At 36.0% G+C, this 15,374-nt stretch overlaps 1 protein-coding gene across 2 annotated transcripts in view; it reads left to right on the top strand.

The window, feature by feature from the left end:
* The window catches only part of LOC117578256 (pneumococcal serine-rich repeat protein), an 85,209-nt gene that overhangs the window by 23,857 nt on the left and 45,978 nt on the right, over window positions 1–15,374 (top strand). Inside the window, exon 1 of one of the 2 annotated variants that reach the window (XM_052004936.1) lies at window positions 10,261–10,320. The exons of the other annotated variant lie outside the window; for it this stretch is intronic. The gene's annotated coding sequence lies outside the window, so the exon portion shown is untranslated. Of the gene's footprint in view, window positions 1–10,260; window positions 10,321–15,374 lie in introns of those variants that run through there. 2 annotated transcript variants of the gene reach the window in all.

The following is a 15,374-nucleotide window of genomic DNA, read 5'->3' as shown; positions in this document are numbered from 1 at the left end:
CTTTATTAAAGTGTCTTAATCGCCAACTAAGCTCAATGTCAACAGGCGAATGCTTAGCAATTGGATTTATTTAGAAATTTGTGTTATATTCCTTAAAAGGTCTTCAATAAGTTTGTGGTATAAAGTATTCATTAAAATTCTAATTAAACTTCGTGAGATATTTGTACAAACTATTTAAATTAGACGTCGTCGAAGTTTTATAATTCCGATCGAACATTTCTTTAAAATTAATTCAAGTTTAAAAAGTTATCCTCTTTCAATTCTTGCAGTTATGAACTTTGAAATAGCAGCGCTTTTAAAATTAAAAAAAAAAAAATGTATCAACTGTTATAACTAAATTTTGTTCGGTTTTTTTTCTGCCGCACTACTATTTCAAAGTTCTCAGCTTGAATATGCCATGATTGCAATAGAAATATATTTTCTATATAACAGATTTCAGCTTAGTGCTAAAACACTATTAAATCCACATTCATTTTGGTTGATTTTGTGAACTCTTATCGATTGGAAGTTTGCGTCGTATCTTTGAAATCCAATCTTTAGTTCATTTTTGGCAAGCTCATCGAATAGTCTCGCATACCCGAAGAGAAGATTTCTGTCAAATCATTTGATATGGAATGCATGACGATGTGAATGAGGATGACTTTGCTGTAAGTGTAGTGTTTGGATTTTCCCGCTGGCATAAAAATAGAAACGGAACCAAAAAAAGAGAAAAGAACAGAATCTGAAACGAGATTGAGAACTAACTTTTTCGAGGTGGCAAAAAAGAAAAAGAAATAAACTTGTACAAGAACAATGAATAGTTGTGTAGTTAGGTATAAACTCGGCTTATATCCGCAATTATTAATATAATGACAACAGATTTTGATGTTGCTGTTTTGCTGTTTGTTGTTTGTTGTAGTTATTAAAAATAGCCGTCGATAAACGAAACGCAACTTCATTAATTAATAATAATTAATGATGATGATGAACTAATCAAATAAAAGCGTGAAAAGTGAAGCTCAACAATAAATCATAATCATGCTCATCATCAACATACATTCGAGTTCATGATCGTCGTTCTCATTATTTGTTTGATCATCATTATTTGTTGTTCTTTTTTTCGATGGTGAATGGTGATTTCAATCGCCCCAAAGGGAATTACATTGAGAACGCGTGCCCAACTCAACCCAACTCAACTCAACTCAGTTCAGCTTTGTTCGCTTTGTTCTTTTGGCGCCCCTCTTTGATTAACTCACACAATTCTCAGTGCCGTTGTCTTCTTCTTTGCAATTATCGCTACGTTTCCATTCCATTATAGCATTGGTATATTCAAATCATCAACTGTTGCGCTTTGAGTTCATATCGAAGTATATTAATCGTAGGTTTGCCTCATCGAACTCTTCCAAATTGGCATTTTGAGTTCTACGCACTTTGGGAAATATGTATTTATGAGATTCATTTTGAGGTCGAAGAAGTCTTAAAATATTTATTTTAATTGAATAGCAAGCGAGCAATATATTTTAAAACTAGTATTAAATTAATATACCAAATATCGCATTTAGTATATTTCGATTGATAATTTGGTATATTTAGCATATTTTATGTTTCAAAATATCGGTATACCAACGATACCCTTTAGTATATTTCAGTATATATTATAACTATGTTTGGTATTTTAAAAATAGCAAGCGCTTTGTATATTTTGAATGTAGTATATTTATATACGAAATATTACTTTTGGTATATTTCAATAGGATAAGTGATTTGATTGAGAATTAGGTATATTTTGGTATATTTTAAATGTTATAGTATACCGATATACCAAACAAAGCTTTTGGTATATTTTAGTTTGAACTATAATTATGTCTGGTATTTTAATAATAACGCATAACACGCGCGTTATCAGAATGTACTAGTATATCAATATACCAAATGTAACTTTTAGTATATTTCAGTTTGAATTATGATTATGTTTTATTTATAACATGCGTGAATACTTCAAATGCAGTATACCAAGTGTAAATTTTGGTATATTTTAATTTAATTATGGTATTTAAAAAAAAGCAAGAATGGAATGGAAATGGAATGTATGTCAATATACCAAATATAGCTTTTGGTATATTATGTAGTTATATTCACATATTTTTGCTCTTATTATTTTATGGTCGAACACATTCGAACTTCTAATATAGACATCGGCATATTTTAGAATTTTTTTTGGTACGTTATTTTGGTATATTTTATTAAAACGGATTGTATTAATTTTGTTGGTTTTTATATGATTCGTAATACTTATTATTTATTTATACTATACTGTTGTTTATTCATATTATTTTTTTATTTACTCTACTCTTAATTAATATATCCAATATTTTATATTATTTTTCAGATTACTTGTATACTTTTTATGTACTTCATGTAAGTTGTACCATTTTGTTTTTATAATTTTCATATACTCTACTTTTTTACAACATTTATTTTGAGCTTTATGGAATATTTATATATTTATATTTATTGACTTAACTTGAGGCTTCCTTTTCATTTTGTTGTTGAAATTGTAAAAGTTATTTAAGAATTTCTTTTATGTGCAAACTTTGTTAAATTAATCAATTTTAAATATTTTTGTATTATATTTTTCATAAAATTCTTTTAATAGTATTAACACTTGACTCAAATCCGTCTATTCAATCAGCTTAACGCTGCATTCTTTGCTCTTGCTTTAACCTTGGTCTTTTATCCATCCATCAGCTATCTTTCCATCTCATTGTCTTTTTGACTCTGACAATGGCGCTTTTTTTCTTTTTTTTTTGCGACTCCCTCACACACAAGAAAGACAAGTGCAATCTTCTTTCATGTTTCGCTGTTCCGTTGTTGTTTTTTGTTTTTTTTTTTTTGTGAACTTCGCGCATCGGTGGCGCCTCAAAATGCATATTGTACAGTTAGCTGGACAGCGTCTCATCGCTAATGGGGCATCATTAAGTTTCATTACGAGCTAACTGAACTGCAGCCAGCAGCAGCATCCAAAATCGGTTCTTCGACCTGCTCCTCTATATATAATTTATGCAGCTCAAGCAAAGTCTTAAGACCTTAAGACCGGATGTGGATGGACTGTATTGCCAAAGTAGCCGCAAATGAACTTGTAATTTACAATGAATTTGACACTGACAGCTGGCAACTGTCTGTGTATGCATACTTTTGGCAATGACTGTACAAAGTTGTCTTGTGCAACTCTTTTTTAAGCCACTTGAGCAACACTTTTGGATTATGCCTCGATTTGGGTTCCGAGTTTTGTAGCTGCTCATTATGCAACAGTCCGCAAATAGATTCTATTCTCATAATCATTTGCTTTAGAATCGCCATTTCGCTCTTAAGGTATATTAGTTGAACTTTACTTGAGAGTTTCTTTTCTTAAATTTCTACGCTTTGCAAATAGATACAAAATATTTGAAGTATGGCAAAAAGAATACCTTCTGGAATCTGGTATATTTTGTACTCTTTAGTATATTTTTAATGTAGTACTAAACCGATATACCAAATATTGCCTTAGGTATATTTTAGTATTTTTTAGGTATACATATTCGGTATATAATTTTATTGAAAATGGGTAGCGAGTATCTCGCAGTCGATTACACTCACTTTTTTCAATGTAGCAAATGTAGCTTTCGGAATGTTTTAGTATTTTCAGTATATTTTTGGAATATGGTTTTACTAAAAATGTGTAGTTCTATATCAGTATACCAAATATGACATATTCCTATTTTTCGGTATATTAATTCGGTATATTTTTAGTATACTTTTTGTATTGAAAATGTATAGCGGATATCTCACAGTCGGGCACACTTGACTGTAGATTTCTGCTGGCAATCTGGTATATTTTTTTCTCTATGGTATATTTACCGAATATAACATTCAGTATATTTTAGTACCTTTTCGGTATATTTTTAGAATATGGTTTTATTGAAAATTGATGTCTTAAAGTCGATCATACTCGATTATAGCTGTCTCACTTGTTTTTTTTAGTTTAAATACAAATATTCAAAAGTTTATTGAAATTTCAGAAATTTTGACTACAATTAGGTTTTTTTTGAATTGAAATACAAATTCATAAAAGTTTATTGAAATTTCTTTATATTTTATACACTTTTATGAATTACATCTATATGAATTTTTAGGAACATCAAGCATTGTTATCTACGTTTATTTTAGTTGCCTTTTCATCATTTCTTTGAACAGATTAAAAATGTTTTTCTCTACTTGACATATGCTACATTTTTGTTATCCTAATCCTTGTTGCAATATTCATAGGGTAACTGAAGCGAGTGTCCAGGATTTTGTTTATCTTCCATTGCAACACCTTTTCTTTTTCTTTATTTTTTGTTTTTTTTCTTTTTCGTTTTTGGTGTGCGCTGTGTGGTAACTAAGTTATTTTTAGATGCTTCTTAGCCATTAAAATTGTATTAAATCAGATTAGTCGAAAGCTTAACAAACTGACGATGCAAAAAGGGCGAAAGAGATAGCGATAGCAAGGTGGGAGTGGAGTGGTGAAGAGAGAGGGGAACAAGCAGTTGCTTAACTTGTTCCTCTTGGCTATAACTCAAGCCACGAACGGCAAAAACGGGGGCAAGGCACTGGCTATGATAGATAATTGCTTTGCTTGCTTTGCATACCCTGTAATCGCAAGATCTTGCTTAGTGGGGTGTTTTAAGTGTGCTCTTAATGAGATATGGGAATAGTTGTTCTGCGATATCTTTAAAGTTTAGAGTGTATTTGGAATCTTAAAAGTATAATATTTCTAAGCAGCTGAAATAGTTTCTATATCTGAATCTTTCTTCTTAGTTTCTACACTCAGCATTTAAATATGAAAAGTTTCTTAGAAAAATATCTAAAATAATGAAAAATGTAATGAGATGTCGAAATAGTTGCCTAGACAGATTTTAAAATTTCAATAGTTATTTAAATTTTCCAATTTGAATTGTTGAACGAAGTTTGTCAATATTTTTATTGAGTTTCTTAGTGCAATCATTTTGCATGATTTGTTGATCAATTTTTATTTAGTTTACAGGGTATCTTCTTAGTCTATTCATCTTTCATGATTTGTTGATCAATTTTTGTTGGGTTTTTTTGATATTGTGTTCTTTGTTGTTGTTATTTTTCAATTGAAAACTCAAGAGACACGCCCAGCTAAGCGCATTGGGCTGTTGCTAATTGAATCATGAGATGGCTCTGAAGAAATTGCAGAAATGTTTATACCCATAAATGTGTGTAATCGCTTAAGCGGGGGAGGGGGGAGTGCTGAAAATGCGGGTGAGAGCGCGGGGGAGGAGGAAAGGAAGGGAAACAAACATTTGCCTAGGCAGCAGGACGATTGCAGCTGTTATTGTCGATGGCAATGCACTGATAAGAAACAAACACGAAGCAAGCAAAAAGAAAGGAGAAGAGGTGAGGGGAAAGGAGAAGGGAGGGGCAGAGGAAGCAGACAAGGGGGAGCAGTGAAAGAAAATGTTGAAAGTTGCTACAACACTCGATAAGCGCTGTCGATGGCAGAGGGTGAGGAAGGGGAAGAGGAGGAAGGGGAGGAAGCAGAGGAAGTAGAAGGAGTGGGGAGGGGAATGGAAAGTGAGGTCGAAGTTCAGCTGCTTCGTTGTCGTTGTTATCGCCACGTTGCGTCGTCATTTCCTTTTTAGCCTACGATTTGCCTTTGAACTTTCTTTTCGAGCTCAGAAAATGTCAAATTCAGCTATTTGTTTAATTGAAAAAAGCAAAAATTCAAAGCAAAAGCAAAAGCAGAAGTAAAAAAGCGAAAGCGAAAGGAAAGCACGCAGCGTTTAACGTCTTCTTGCTTCCTGCCACTTGTGTCAAGCGCATCAAATTGTTATGTGCCATTAATTTAAATAAGAGAAAGAGAGGAAGAGAGAGGGGGGAGAGAGAGAAAGAGAGAGGTAGACCAATATGACCTCGCTTCGAATAAAAGTACTCACTCTTCCCCATTCACACTCAGTTGCTTTGTCTCGTAATCGCCCTCTATGCAAATTTGTTCCATATGCACTTCTTACACTCTTCAGCTCTTGATATGATCCCTCATAAGCTCTCAATCTCCACTACACAATCGAAGGGGAAGCTTTGAAAGTGGAGTCGAAAGGTTCATTAGTTCAATCAACTGCAAATTCACCAATATAGTCGAAGCTTATTGACAATTCTTGAGCACTAAAACACAAAATCCTTTTTTTGTGATTTATAATAAGTTCATCAGTTCTTATATCCGCTACCCATAGGGCAGAAGGGTATTATGAAATGTATGTAATAGGCAGAAGAAAGCATCACCTCATGAAGATCAACGTCAACAGGCAAGACGATATAGCCATGCCGGTCTGTCTGTCCGTCCGTCTGTATGAAAACCTAGTTCTCATAGACTATTAGAGATAGATATATGTTATATGTTTTAAATCGACAAAATTCTAATAACTAGCCTAGTTTTTAAGCTATTTTTGGTTCAGACAATAACTATAGTTTTTATGATTCCCGCAAATTGCGTTGAAAGCGAATAAAAAATGTAATAATTTAAAAAATACTTTTGTATGCGTAAAAACGCGTAATTAATACGGGTCTTAGATGCTTTGGCTGAGATTCTGGTATATTTTGCACTCTATGGTATATTTTAAATGTATTACTACCACATATATGTATATGGTATATTTTTAGTATTATTGTGGTTATTTGGTTTTTTTTTTTAATGAATACCCCGCTGTTTTGCTTTTATTCAAAACGGTATATTTTTGGTATATTTTAAGTATTTTTGTGGTATAGTATTAACAAATATCTCATTGATTATTTAAATATGTATGTAGTTTCGCAGCGAATCTTTAATGAACTGCATAAAAAATGCATTGAATGTGATATTGTTCCTTGGATTGTTTTCTTAAATTTAATCAGCTTATCTTTTGTAAACACCCAGAACTCTAACAAGTATTCCATTTATAATTATGATTCTTAGCTTTTTAACTCCAGAATTCTAACAAATATTGAATTTATGATTCTGTTTAATAACTTTATTTCTCCAGAAAGTGAAAATCACTGATATACGCTTACAACTTGTTAGTTTTCTCGATATTTGCAGTTGGATTAATCCAAAACAAATAAATGTGATTTTGTAGTTTTTACCGGGTTTTACGCCTGTGATTTCGTTGAAGCTGTCAGATAAGCGATCTGACAAATTCCCAGTGCGTGGTGAATCCCGAATCCCCCTTAGTTACACATAGCGCTCTCTCTCTCAGTGTTTGCACACAGTGGCTGACAAAAGTCAGCCGCCTGGGCAACAATAACAATTTGTTGCTAATGCACTTTCTGTTTGCTTTTTTGGTCGCCCTGGAGGCTTAACCCGGCCAAAGTCAATGTCGAAACCCCCCTTAAAAAAAAGTACAACTACTCATTAAGCGAGGAGAGAGAGAGAGAGAGACAGAGAGGGGGATAGAGATGCGAAATTCGAGGCGATTTGCTCAGATCCCCAATAGCAAACGCTCTGCTCTGTTTGATTAAGCAATTCCAGGCGGAAATTAAATGGACACGCAAACAAACTGAGGAGCTTTAGAAGCAACTGCTTCTGTTCTGGTGGCAGGAGAAGGGATAGAGAAGCAGGGGGGGCAAAAAAAAGGGTCAGCTGGTAGCTGGAAGCCAGGAGTCTGTGTGGAGTCTGAGGCCAGGGTGTCTATCAAACTTAACTGAGCAGCGCTCAAGTGAGAAGATTAAATCGCCATAAATATTAACTACAGTTGCTTCCGTTTGTATGCGCACATTGCACATTGGAGTGGGCACTGGGGAGAACAGAAGAGAAGAGAAGACCCGAGAGAAGTCCGGGTAAGAACAAACTATGGACTATGGCAAGGCAGGTAAGACAATTTGAAAACGTTTGCCTTGATTTAGCACCGGAAGGCACGCACATCACGTGTCCGGGCTTGGACTTGGGGGGCGGGGTCCAAGATCCACGACCCCAGCGGGATAAAAGACAGACCGAACGTCGTCGTCGGGGGAACGCTTCAAGTTGCAGGTTCAGAGTGTACAAATCAAATGATTTATTGTGCTCGCTCTTCGCTTTGGTCAGTACAAAATTGGAGCATGCTAAAAATAATTGAAACGTACAAGCGAAGTGGGTGAGGGTGAGGGTGAGGGAGAGGGAGAGGGAGAAAGGGAGCTCACCTGGTGTTAAGCCATGAAATTTCTTTACAACTTTTTCCAGCTGCTAATTGACACACGTAGTGCGTGTTGTTGTTGCGAGTGGCATGATTAAGACTTTGCCACATAATTGAGTTATCCAAATGTCTGCGACAATTCACCTTTCCCCATTCTGTCCACTTTTCCGTTACCTGGCATCTGACTTTTCCGTTGCGGGGCGGACGAAAAACCAATTGCTTTGCAAATTCACCAAAAATGTTCCGGTTGAATGCGCTTCCGGTTCGCCAAATAGCCAACAAGCTGCTGTTTTTGTGGCCATCAAGCATTTTCGCGTAGCGTTCGCAAATAAGCAACGGACTCAACGCACTCAACAACATTACCGACCCATTCCCAACATCAGCATCCTCATCAAAATCGGCATCAACATCAGCATCAACATCGTCATAATCATCAGCGTCATCGTCAACATCGTCATCATCGCATTCGTTGTGAAAGTCGCATTCGCATTCGCATCCATTCAAAAATCAACCCCATTTTGTGTTAGTTAATTGCCAATATTACACAAGTGGCAAGCCAAAGCGCATAAAAGCATGCTACGCTCTCCGCTCTTCGCTCTCTCCAACAGCCACCAGCTTCTCTCTCTTCTCTATTTCTGTGCAAGATGCTCTCACTATTTGTGCTTTTTTACTCTCTCATTCTCGCTTCATCTCTGTTTTCATTGAGCATAGTGCGTGTGCGAAGTAAACGCACAACTTTCCATAGTTGTGGAAAGTTTATGGACGAACTGAAGAATCATTGATCTATATAGATCGATACATCTGTTGTCTTTTTAAACAAACATTTTTTGAATAGAGAAAGAATATTTAAAATATTTTTGCAAATTACTTTTATTTTCAATTTGTTTTGATATACATATTTTATTCGTATTATGAAAGTGTATGAAGTTATTTAAAATATTAATGTTGTTTTCATATACATAACATATTTCATTCCTGTTAGGAAAATTTACGAAAAAATTTCTATTATTCAATTTCTATAAACATAATTTAAATTTTTTGTTTTCCATTTGGTATTGAGTTACATAATTATTATGAAAAACCAGTATAAAATTTTAATTTCATTTATTTACTGCATTTTAAATGCATTTTATATAATTGTTTCTGTGTAATAATAATTTTGGTTGCATAACTGCTAGCAGTGCATGTTTTGCGGCTGAGAAGCCGCGATGCTGTCGAGCTGTGCACACTGCGCAGACGCCAACGTATGCGTCAGCGTCAACGTCACACCGGCATAGCAATGCAGGGTTGAGCTGCTGTTGTTGTTATTGTTGCTGCTGCTGTGCTGCTGCTTTCGCTGTTATTCTCGCCGACACATCGTAGCTTGTTTTGTAGTTGAAGTTGTCGTCGCTGTTTTGTAGTTGTTGCTGTTGTCGTTGTTGTTGTTGTTGTGGGTGCCGTATGGTGGTCGTGCACACGTGCCGTAGCTTTTGGGGGTTGTTGTAAACGCCAGCTTTAGCTAGAGCAGGAGAGTAGAAATGTGAGAGAGCTCTGGAGAGAGAGCGAGTGTGTGCAAGAGTGTGGGAGAGTGTGGAGAGCAGGCTGCAGCTGAGCTGAGCTAACTTGGCAACCGCGTGTCAGGTCTGCTTTCAGTTCAGCAGCAGCCTTTGCAGTGTACGCAACGCCAACGCAGAGCGCGTTTCGTGGTCGTCGTCGTCGCCGGCCACATAAAAACACACAGAAGAACGACAACGACGGCAGAACAGAACAAAACACACACTCACATACTGACGAACACGCAGTGTATAATAGTAATAACAACAACAATAGCAGCATCGCAAGTGTGACAGCGATAACGGAAATTGAGAAACTGCAAATGCAAACTGCAAATGAATGAAAGCACAGCACAGCGCGCGAAAAGTAAAACGTAAAAGTGCAAAGCCGAAAACGAAGCTACAAAATCGAGAAGAAAAGTGACAATTGTTGTTGTTGTTTCGTCGTGCATTTTGTTAAATATTTTTTTTGTTGTTATTTGCGGACAAATCAAGAAAAGTGTTGATGTTTTTTTTTTACGTTGCTAAAAAGTAACACGCACACACATACATAGTGATTTCACAAACACACACATACACATATCAACAAGAAAAAGTGGGCTAAAGCAGAACACGAAGAACAAGAGGTGAGTGAAAGAAGAAGAAGAAGAACAAAACAAATGCACATTGACTCATCTCTGCCGTAACTGTAAATGACAAATTACGAGTTACGTTTAGTTTTAATTAGACTGACCATAGGCAGCGCAATTTGTGTTCGCTTAATCAAGAATGCAGTAAGCAAAGTAAGAGTGCAACATTTGCGACTAATGAGCAACATTAACACACAGGCAGCAGCAATTCGAAAACAAACACAAAAAAAAAAAAAACAAAAACACAAACAAACAAACACAACATCGCAGTACCAGGTGGCTGCGTCGCTGTCGCTGTCAGCGTCAACATCGACGTCGTAACATTGCGAAATTGATTTTTCATAGCGGCCGCCGCTGCTGCTCTCCAAGCGCGCCTCTCTTTGCCGCTTTTTCGTTGTAGCTCTCTCTCTCGCTGTCGTGTTTGTGTTTTTGTGAGAGCGCGCTGCCAAAATGTCTGCCAGGCGCGTCGTCAACCTGTCACAACAGCAGCAATTACAACAGCAAGATGTGATGGTGAAGGAGAAGAAGCAGAAATGTAGCTTTTGCGCCATTGTTGTTGTTGTTACGATAACTAATCAAAGCGACTTTTGCTGCTGCTGCTGTCGGCTCGGCTCGGCGTTGACGTTAACATCGACGTCGACGTCGCTGCCAGCTGCTTTGCTTTCGTCATGACCTTCATGACTCATCGTTTGCCTTTGCATGGCGCTGGCCAAGGGAGAAGAGAAGAGTAAGAGAGAGAGACAGGACTGCCAGCCTGCTGCCTCTGTGCTGCTGCTTCTTCCTTAGCATGGTGACTACGTGCCGCCGCATGGCCCGCCTTTTTGAGCATACTCCTTCCCCCCCTCCTTCTTCTCTGCCCATGCCTATGGCTATGTCTATTTTGCCATTGCTTCAGCATTGGTTTTGCTTTCCCGTTGTTTTTTTCTGTTTTCTGTTTGGTGTTTTTGTTTTTGCCCTTTGTGTTTATTTTTTTCGCCTGCGCATTTAATTAAATAAATTGTCCTTACATTTAGCCGCAGCCATTGTTAATGTGCTTTTCCGTGTCGTTGTTGTTGTTGTTGCATAAATTGGACCGCGTCTAATTTATAGTTGGCCATTTTGTTCATTAATTTCGGTCACATTTAATTCGAGTTGTTGTTGTTGTTGGTGTTGTTTTTCTTGCTCATTGTTTGACAAAACAGACCGCACCTGTTTTTCTTTTTTTCCGTTCGCTTTCCGCCGCCTATTGGTCATGTTATCTGAGGTTAGTTGTTAGGTTAGCTGGCCAGCAGCAAAACAGACATTGAAATGTAATTTAATCGCAGCTATTTAGCATATAAACACGCATAACTGGGAGTGCCAAGTCCACAATTCCAAGTCAAGTGGCGTGAGAAGTCCGATAGATGATTCTACGTAATCCAATTTTCACTATTATCTGATATTGTTTTGCATAGCATACTTTTTAGCGCACAACTCTGAGCTTCAGCTAATGAATCAATTTCCAATTAGATTAAATATTTGGGAAAATAAAAATATGAAATAGGACACATAACATATTGCAGTTATAGAAAAAGTTTAGTTTCGAAATTTTAACTAATAGATATTAAATTGAGTAAGCATTAATACTCTAATAATAATAATGTTTATAATTGGACTCTCTACATTTACCAAAAAATTTGCAATCCTAAAAAATATTCAACTTTGAAATAAATACATTTTTTATAAGCATAATTTATGAAATTCAATAAACAAAATCGAAATCTTTAAAAATATAAAACTAAAATTCATGTGAAAAACATTTTGCAATCCTAATAATAATTCTATTATTTATTAAATTTAAAAGTACAAATTCGAAATGTCCGAAAACAGCAATCTAAAGTACATTTATATATATTTTGCAATCCTTAAGCCTTAAAATATTTCTATGTTTTTATGAAAATTTTTATGGTATGTTTATAAAAAGAATTTGATTTATTCCAAAGCTTAATCTTTTTTAGGATTGCAAATTTTTGGATAAGTATAGAAAGCTGAATTATTAATATTATTATTATAGTTATTTTTATTGTTGAATTAAATTATTAAATTTAAAGAATAGATTCGAATGTCCGATGTCCGAAAATAGCAATCTAAAAATATATTCGCCATATAACTTTTGTGGCAGTTAAACGTTTTAAGCTAAATTGCGAACATAAAATGGAATGAAGTAAAATCTGCGCTCAAGTTGAAAGAACATTTTTTTTGCACAAGCATTTTCATTGGCAGTTTATTGAGCTTCTTCATTCAGTCTAGTTTAAGCCTGAAAAATGCCTGCAATCAGCATTTTCTTTTTGCTGCTGCGTCCAAAAGAGATTAAACCTAATGCGCTTTGCTCGTTTACTAAACTAAATACCATTTTTATGTTATAGTATATACTAAATACTATTTTTATAATAATTCTAATTTAAATGTATTTTTTCTCGTAACAAAGCAATTTCTTTTTACTTGCCTTTTTTTTGCCTCGTTATTTTTATTTTGCCAACTTTAATTAAAAATTGAGGTGGGGTGGATATTTTTGTGGCTGCTGAAATTGCATTTAGCATGAGAAATACGTATTATTCGCAAGTTTTTAAGCCCTTTTAATGAAGCGCTTCTAATGAGAGGCGAGAGTGTTTTGGCTGCCCGCATAGAGAGAGAGAGAGAGAGAGAGAGAGAGGGCGAGAGTATCGAGGAAAAAGTTAATGAAAGGCCAAATGAAAAATGCAAATGAAAAGCCGGCGAAACTTTTCACAACCCGCGTTGCGAGTTGTGAGCAACGTAATAACTACGTATATCAAGTGACTTACATCTAAAGTCCGTTCTCTCCCCCCTCCCCCGTCCCCATCCATCCAACTTCAACTCGAACTTTGACTTCGAGCCAATAATAGAGCTGAGATGTGAGAAAGTAAGATGTAATCAAAGGGCAGACGTAATATTAACAAATGACTGCCCATCAATTTGAAGCTTATTTAATGTTGCAACGATTGTCAAGGGGCAGCAGCAGAAGTCGACAGCAGTCGGGAGTCACTTTACTTTTTGCCAGCACTGTCAAATTACATAAGTAAGCGACACTTTCCAAAAAGCGTCCTTTCAACAATGAAAAATAACACACGACACGCGTGCACAGAAACACACAACAACAGCAAAAAGGGAGCTGTCAAGCAATTGACAAGCAAACCCGACTTGCAAATACCCTGTAGAAGCAAATCACTTTAAAATAACAATTAATTTTATTCAAAGAAAATGCAAACTAAAAACTAACTAAATGTAATTCAATATAAGTCCGAATTCGTATAATTTAATTTATTAAAATTTGATGACTGAAACTTAATTTATTTCATTGAATTTACTAAAATCTTATGACTGAATAAGCAAACTAATTTATATAATTTAATTTACTAAAATTTTCTGACTGAAAATGCAAACTGAAAATAATTGAAAATGATTCCCAAGTTATAAAATTAAATTTTTTACTTAAATCTTATGACTGAAAATGCAAAATAAGTAATCTAATTTACTTAAATCGTAAATTAGCTCAATTTTAAAATCAGACAATACTTTTGCACTTTATTTGATTACAGGGTATTTAAATAATCACAATGCTAGGCAAAATATACATGCTATATACAAATGCATGAATAATAAATTATGATAGAGTCAAAAAAAGCAAAAAAAAGAAATACCAAACAGAAAGAAAGTAAAATAGCAAGCAAGCGGATGGGAGGCGCTCCGTGTGTGTGCGTGCGTGTGCGAGTGGGCGTTAGCAATGGGGGCGTGGCACGAGTCTGAGTCTGAAGTCTGTGTTGTGAAGTGATTTTCCACAATTTTTCAGTACCTTTTTACTGTTTACTGGTTGCTGCTGAGGGGTTGGGAAATGCCGTGAGTGTGGGAGGGGCAGGGGGCAGGGAAAGCTTCCACTTTTCCGGCAGACGTCTGCGAAATGAGATAAAAAACATTTAGGCCTCACAATGGCATTGTCATCGTCATGCTGTGTGTGAAATGCCTCGAGAAGAAGGCAACAAACAACACAACAACACAACAAAAAAAAAGGCAACAACTCAGAAGCCGCTTAGCGCCCGCTGCCCAACACTGGTTGTCTCCCCCCTTGGCTCCTCTCTTCATCACTCCTCTCACATACTTATTTTCTTGCTCTTATCGTTGTCGTCGTCATCTGGTGGTTGCTTCGCAGTCGCATTTTTGCGCTAATGATTAATGGCTGTCGTCCTTTCGTCCTGTTGTCCTGATGTCCTCCTGTATCCCTTGTGTGCTCCTGTCCCGTTCTTCCGTTGTCCTCTTGTCCGTTTGTCCTGTGTGCCATAAGTTCTAAGCGCCTTGGGCGCAAAGCCGCCAGAAATGTTGTACAACTTTGTCCACTGCAGCTGTTGCAAATCTCAGACTCCAGACTCCAGTGTTGATAAATGCACTTAATACACTGAAGATTGAATAACGGATTCAATATGCAAAGCACTCAGAGCTCACTCATTCATTACATTCATTAGGCAAGGATTTGCTAACTGACGACCGACAACTGACAACTGACGGCTCTCAAAGCCATGTTTATACCCGCTACTCAGAGGGTAGAAGGGTATTATCATTTTGTGTCTGCAGGAAATGTATGTATGTAAGAGGCGGAAGGAGGCATCTCCGAACTCATAGATTGAAATTTATTTAGAAATACTGCATTCCGATCTATTATATTTAGTCTTATGGTATTGACTGTAGTATAATATCGATATACCAAATATGGGCTTCGGTATATTCTAGTATTTTTGACTACTTCAGTTTGATCTAGTATATTTTGTTCTCTATGGTATTGACTGTAGTATAATATCGATATACCAAATATGGGCTTCGGTATATTCTAGTATTTTTGACTACTTCAGTTGAATCTAGTATATTTTGTTCTCTATGGTCTCAATCGCAGCATAATATCGGTATAACAAATATGGCATTCTGTATATTTTTGTATCTTTCTGGTTAAACGCAAACATAAGTTCGGTATGGTATAGTTTGTTCTCTATGATTTTGATGGTATAACCTTTGGTATATTTTATTAT

This window comes from Drosophila albomicans, chromosome X (assembly GCF_009650485.2).
Source record: "Drosophila albomicans strain 15112-1751.03 chromosome X, ASM965048v2, whole genome shotgun sequence".
NCBI classification, from domain to species: Eukaryota; Metazoa; Arthropoda; class Insecta; order Diptera; family Drosophilidae; genus Drosophila; species Drosophila albomicans.
Note: the sequence above shows the minus strand (reverse complement) of the source record. Positions and strands in the feature narration are given on the sequence as shown.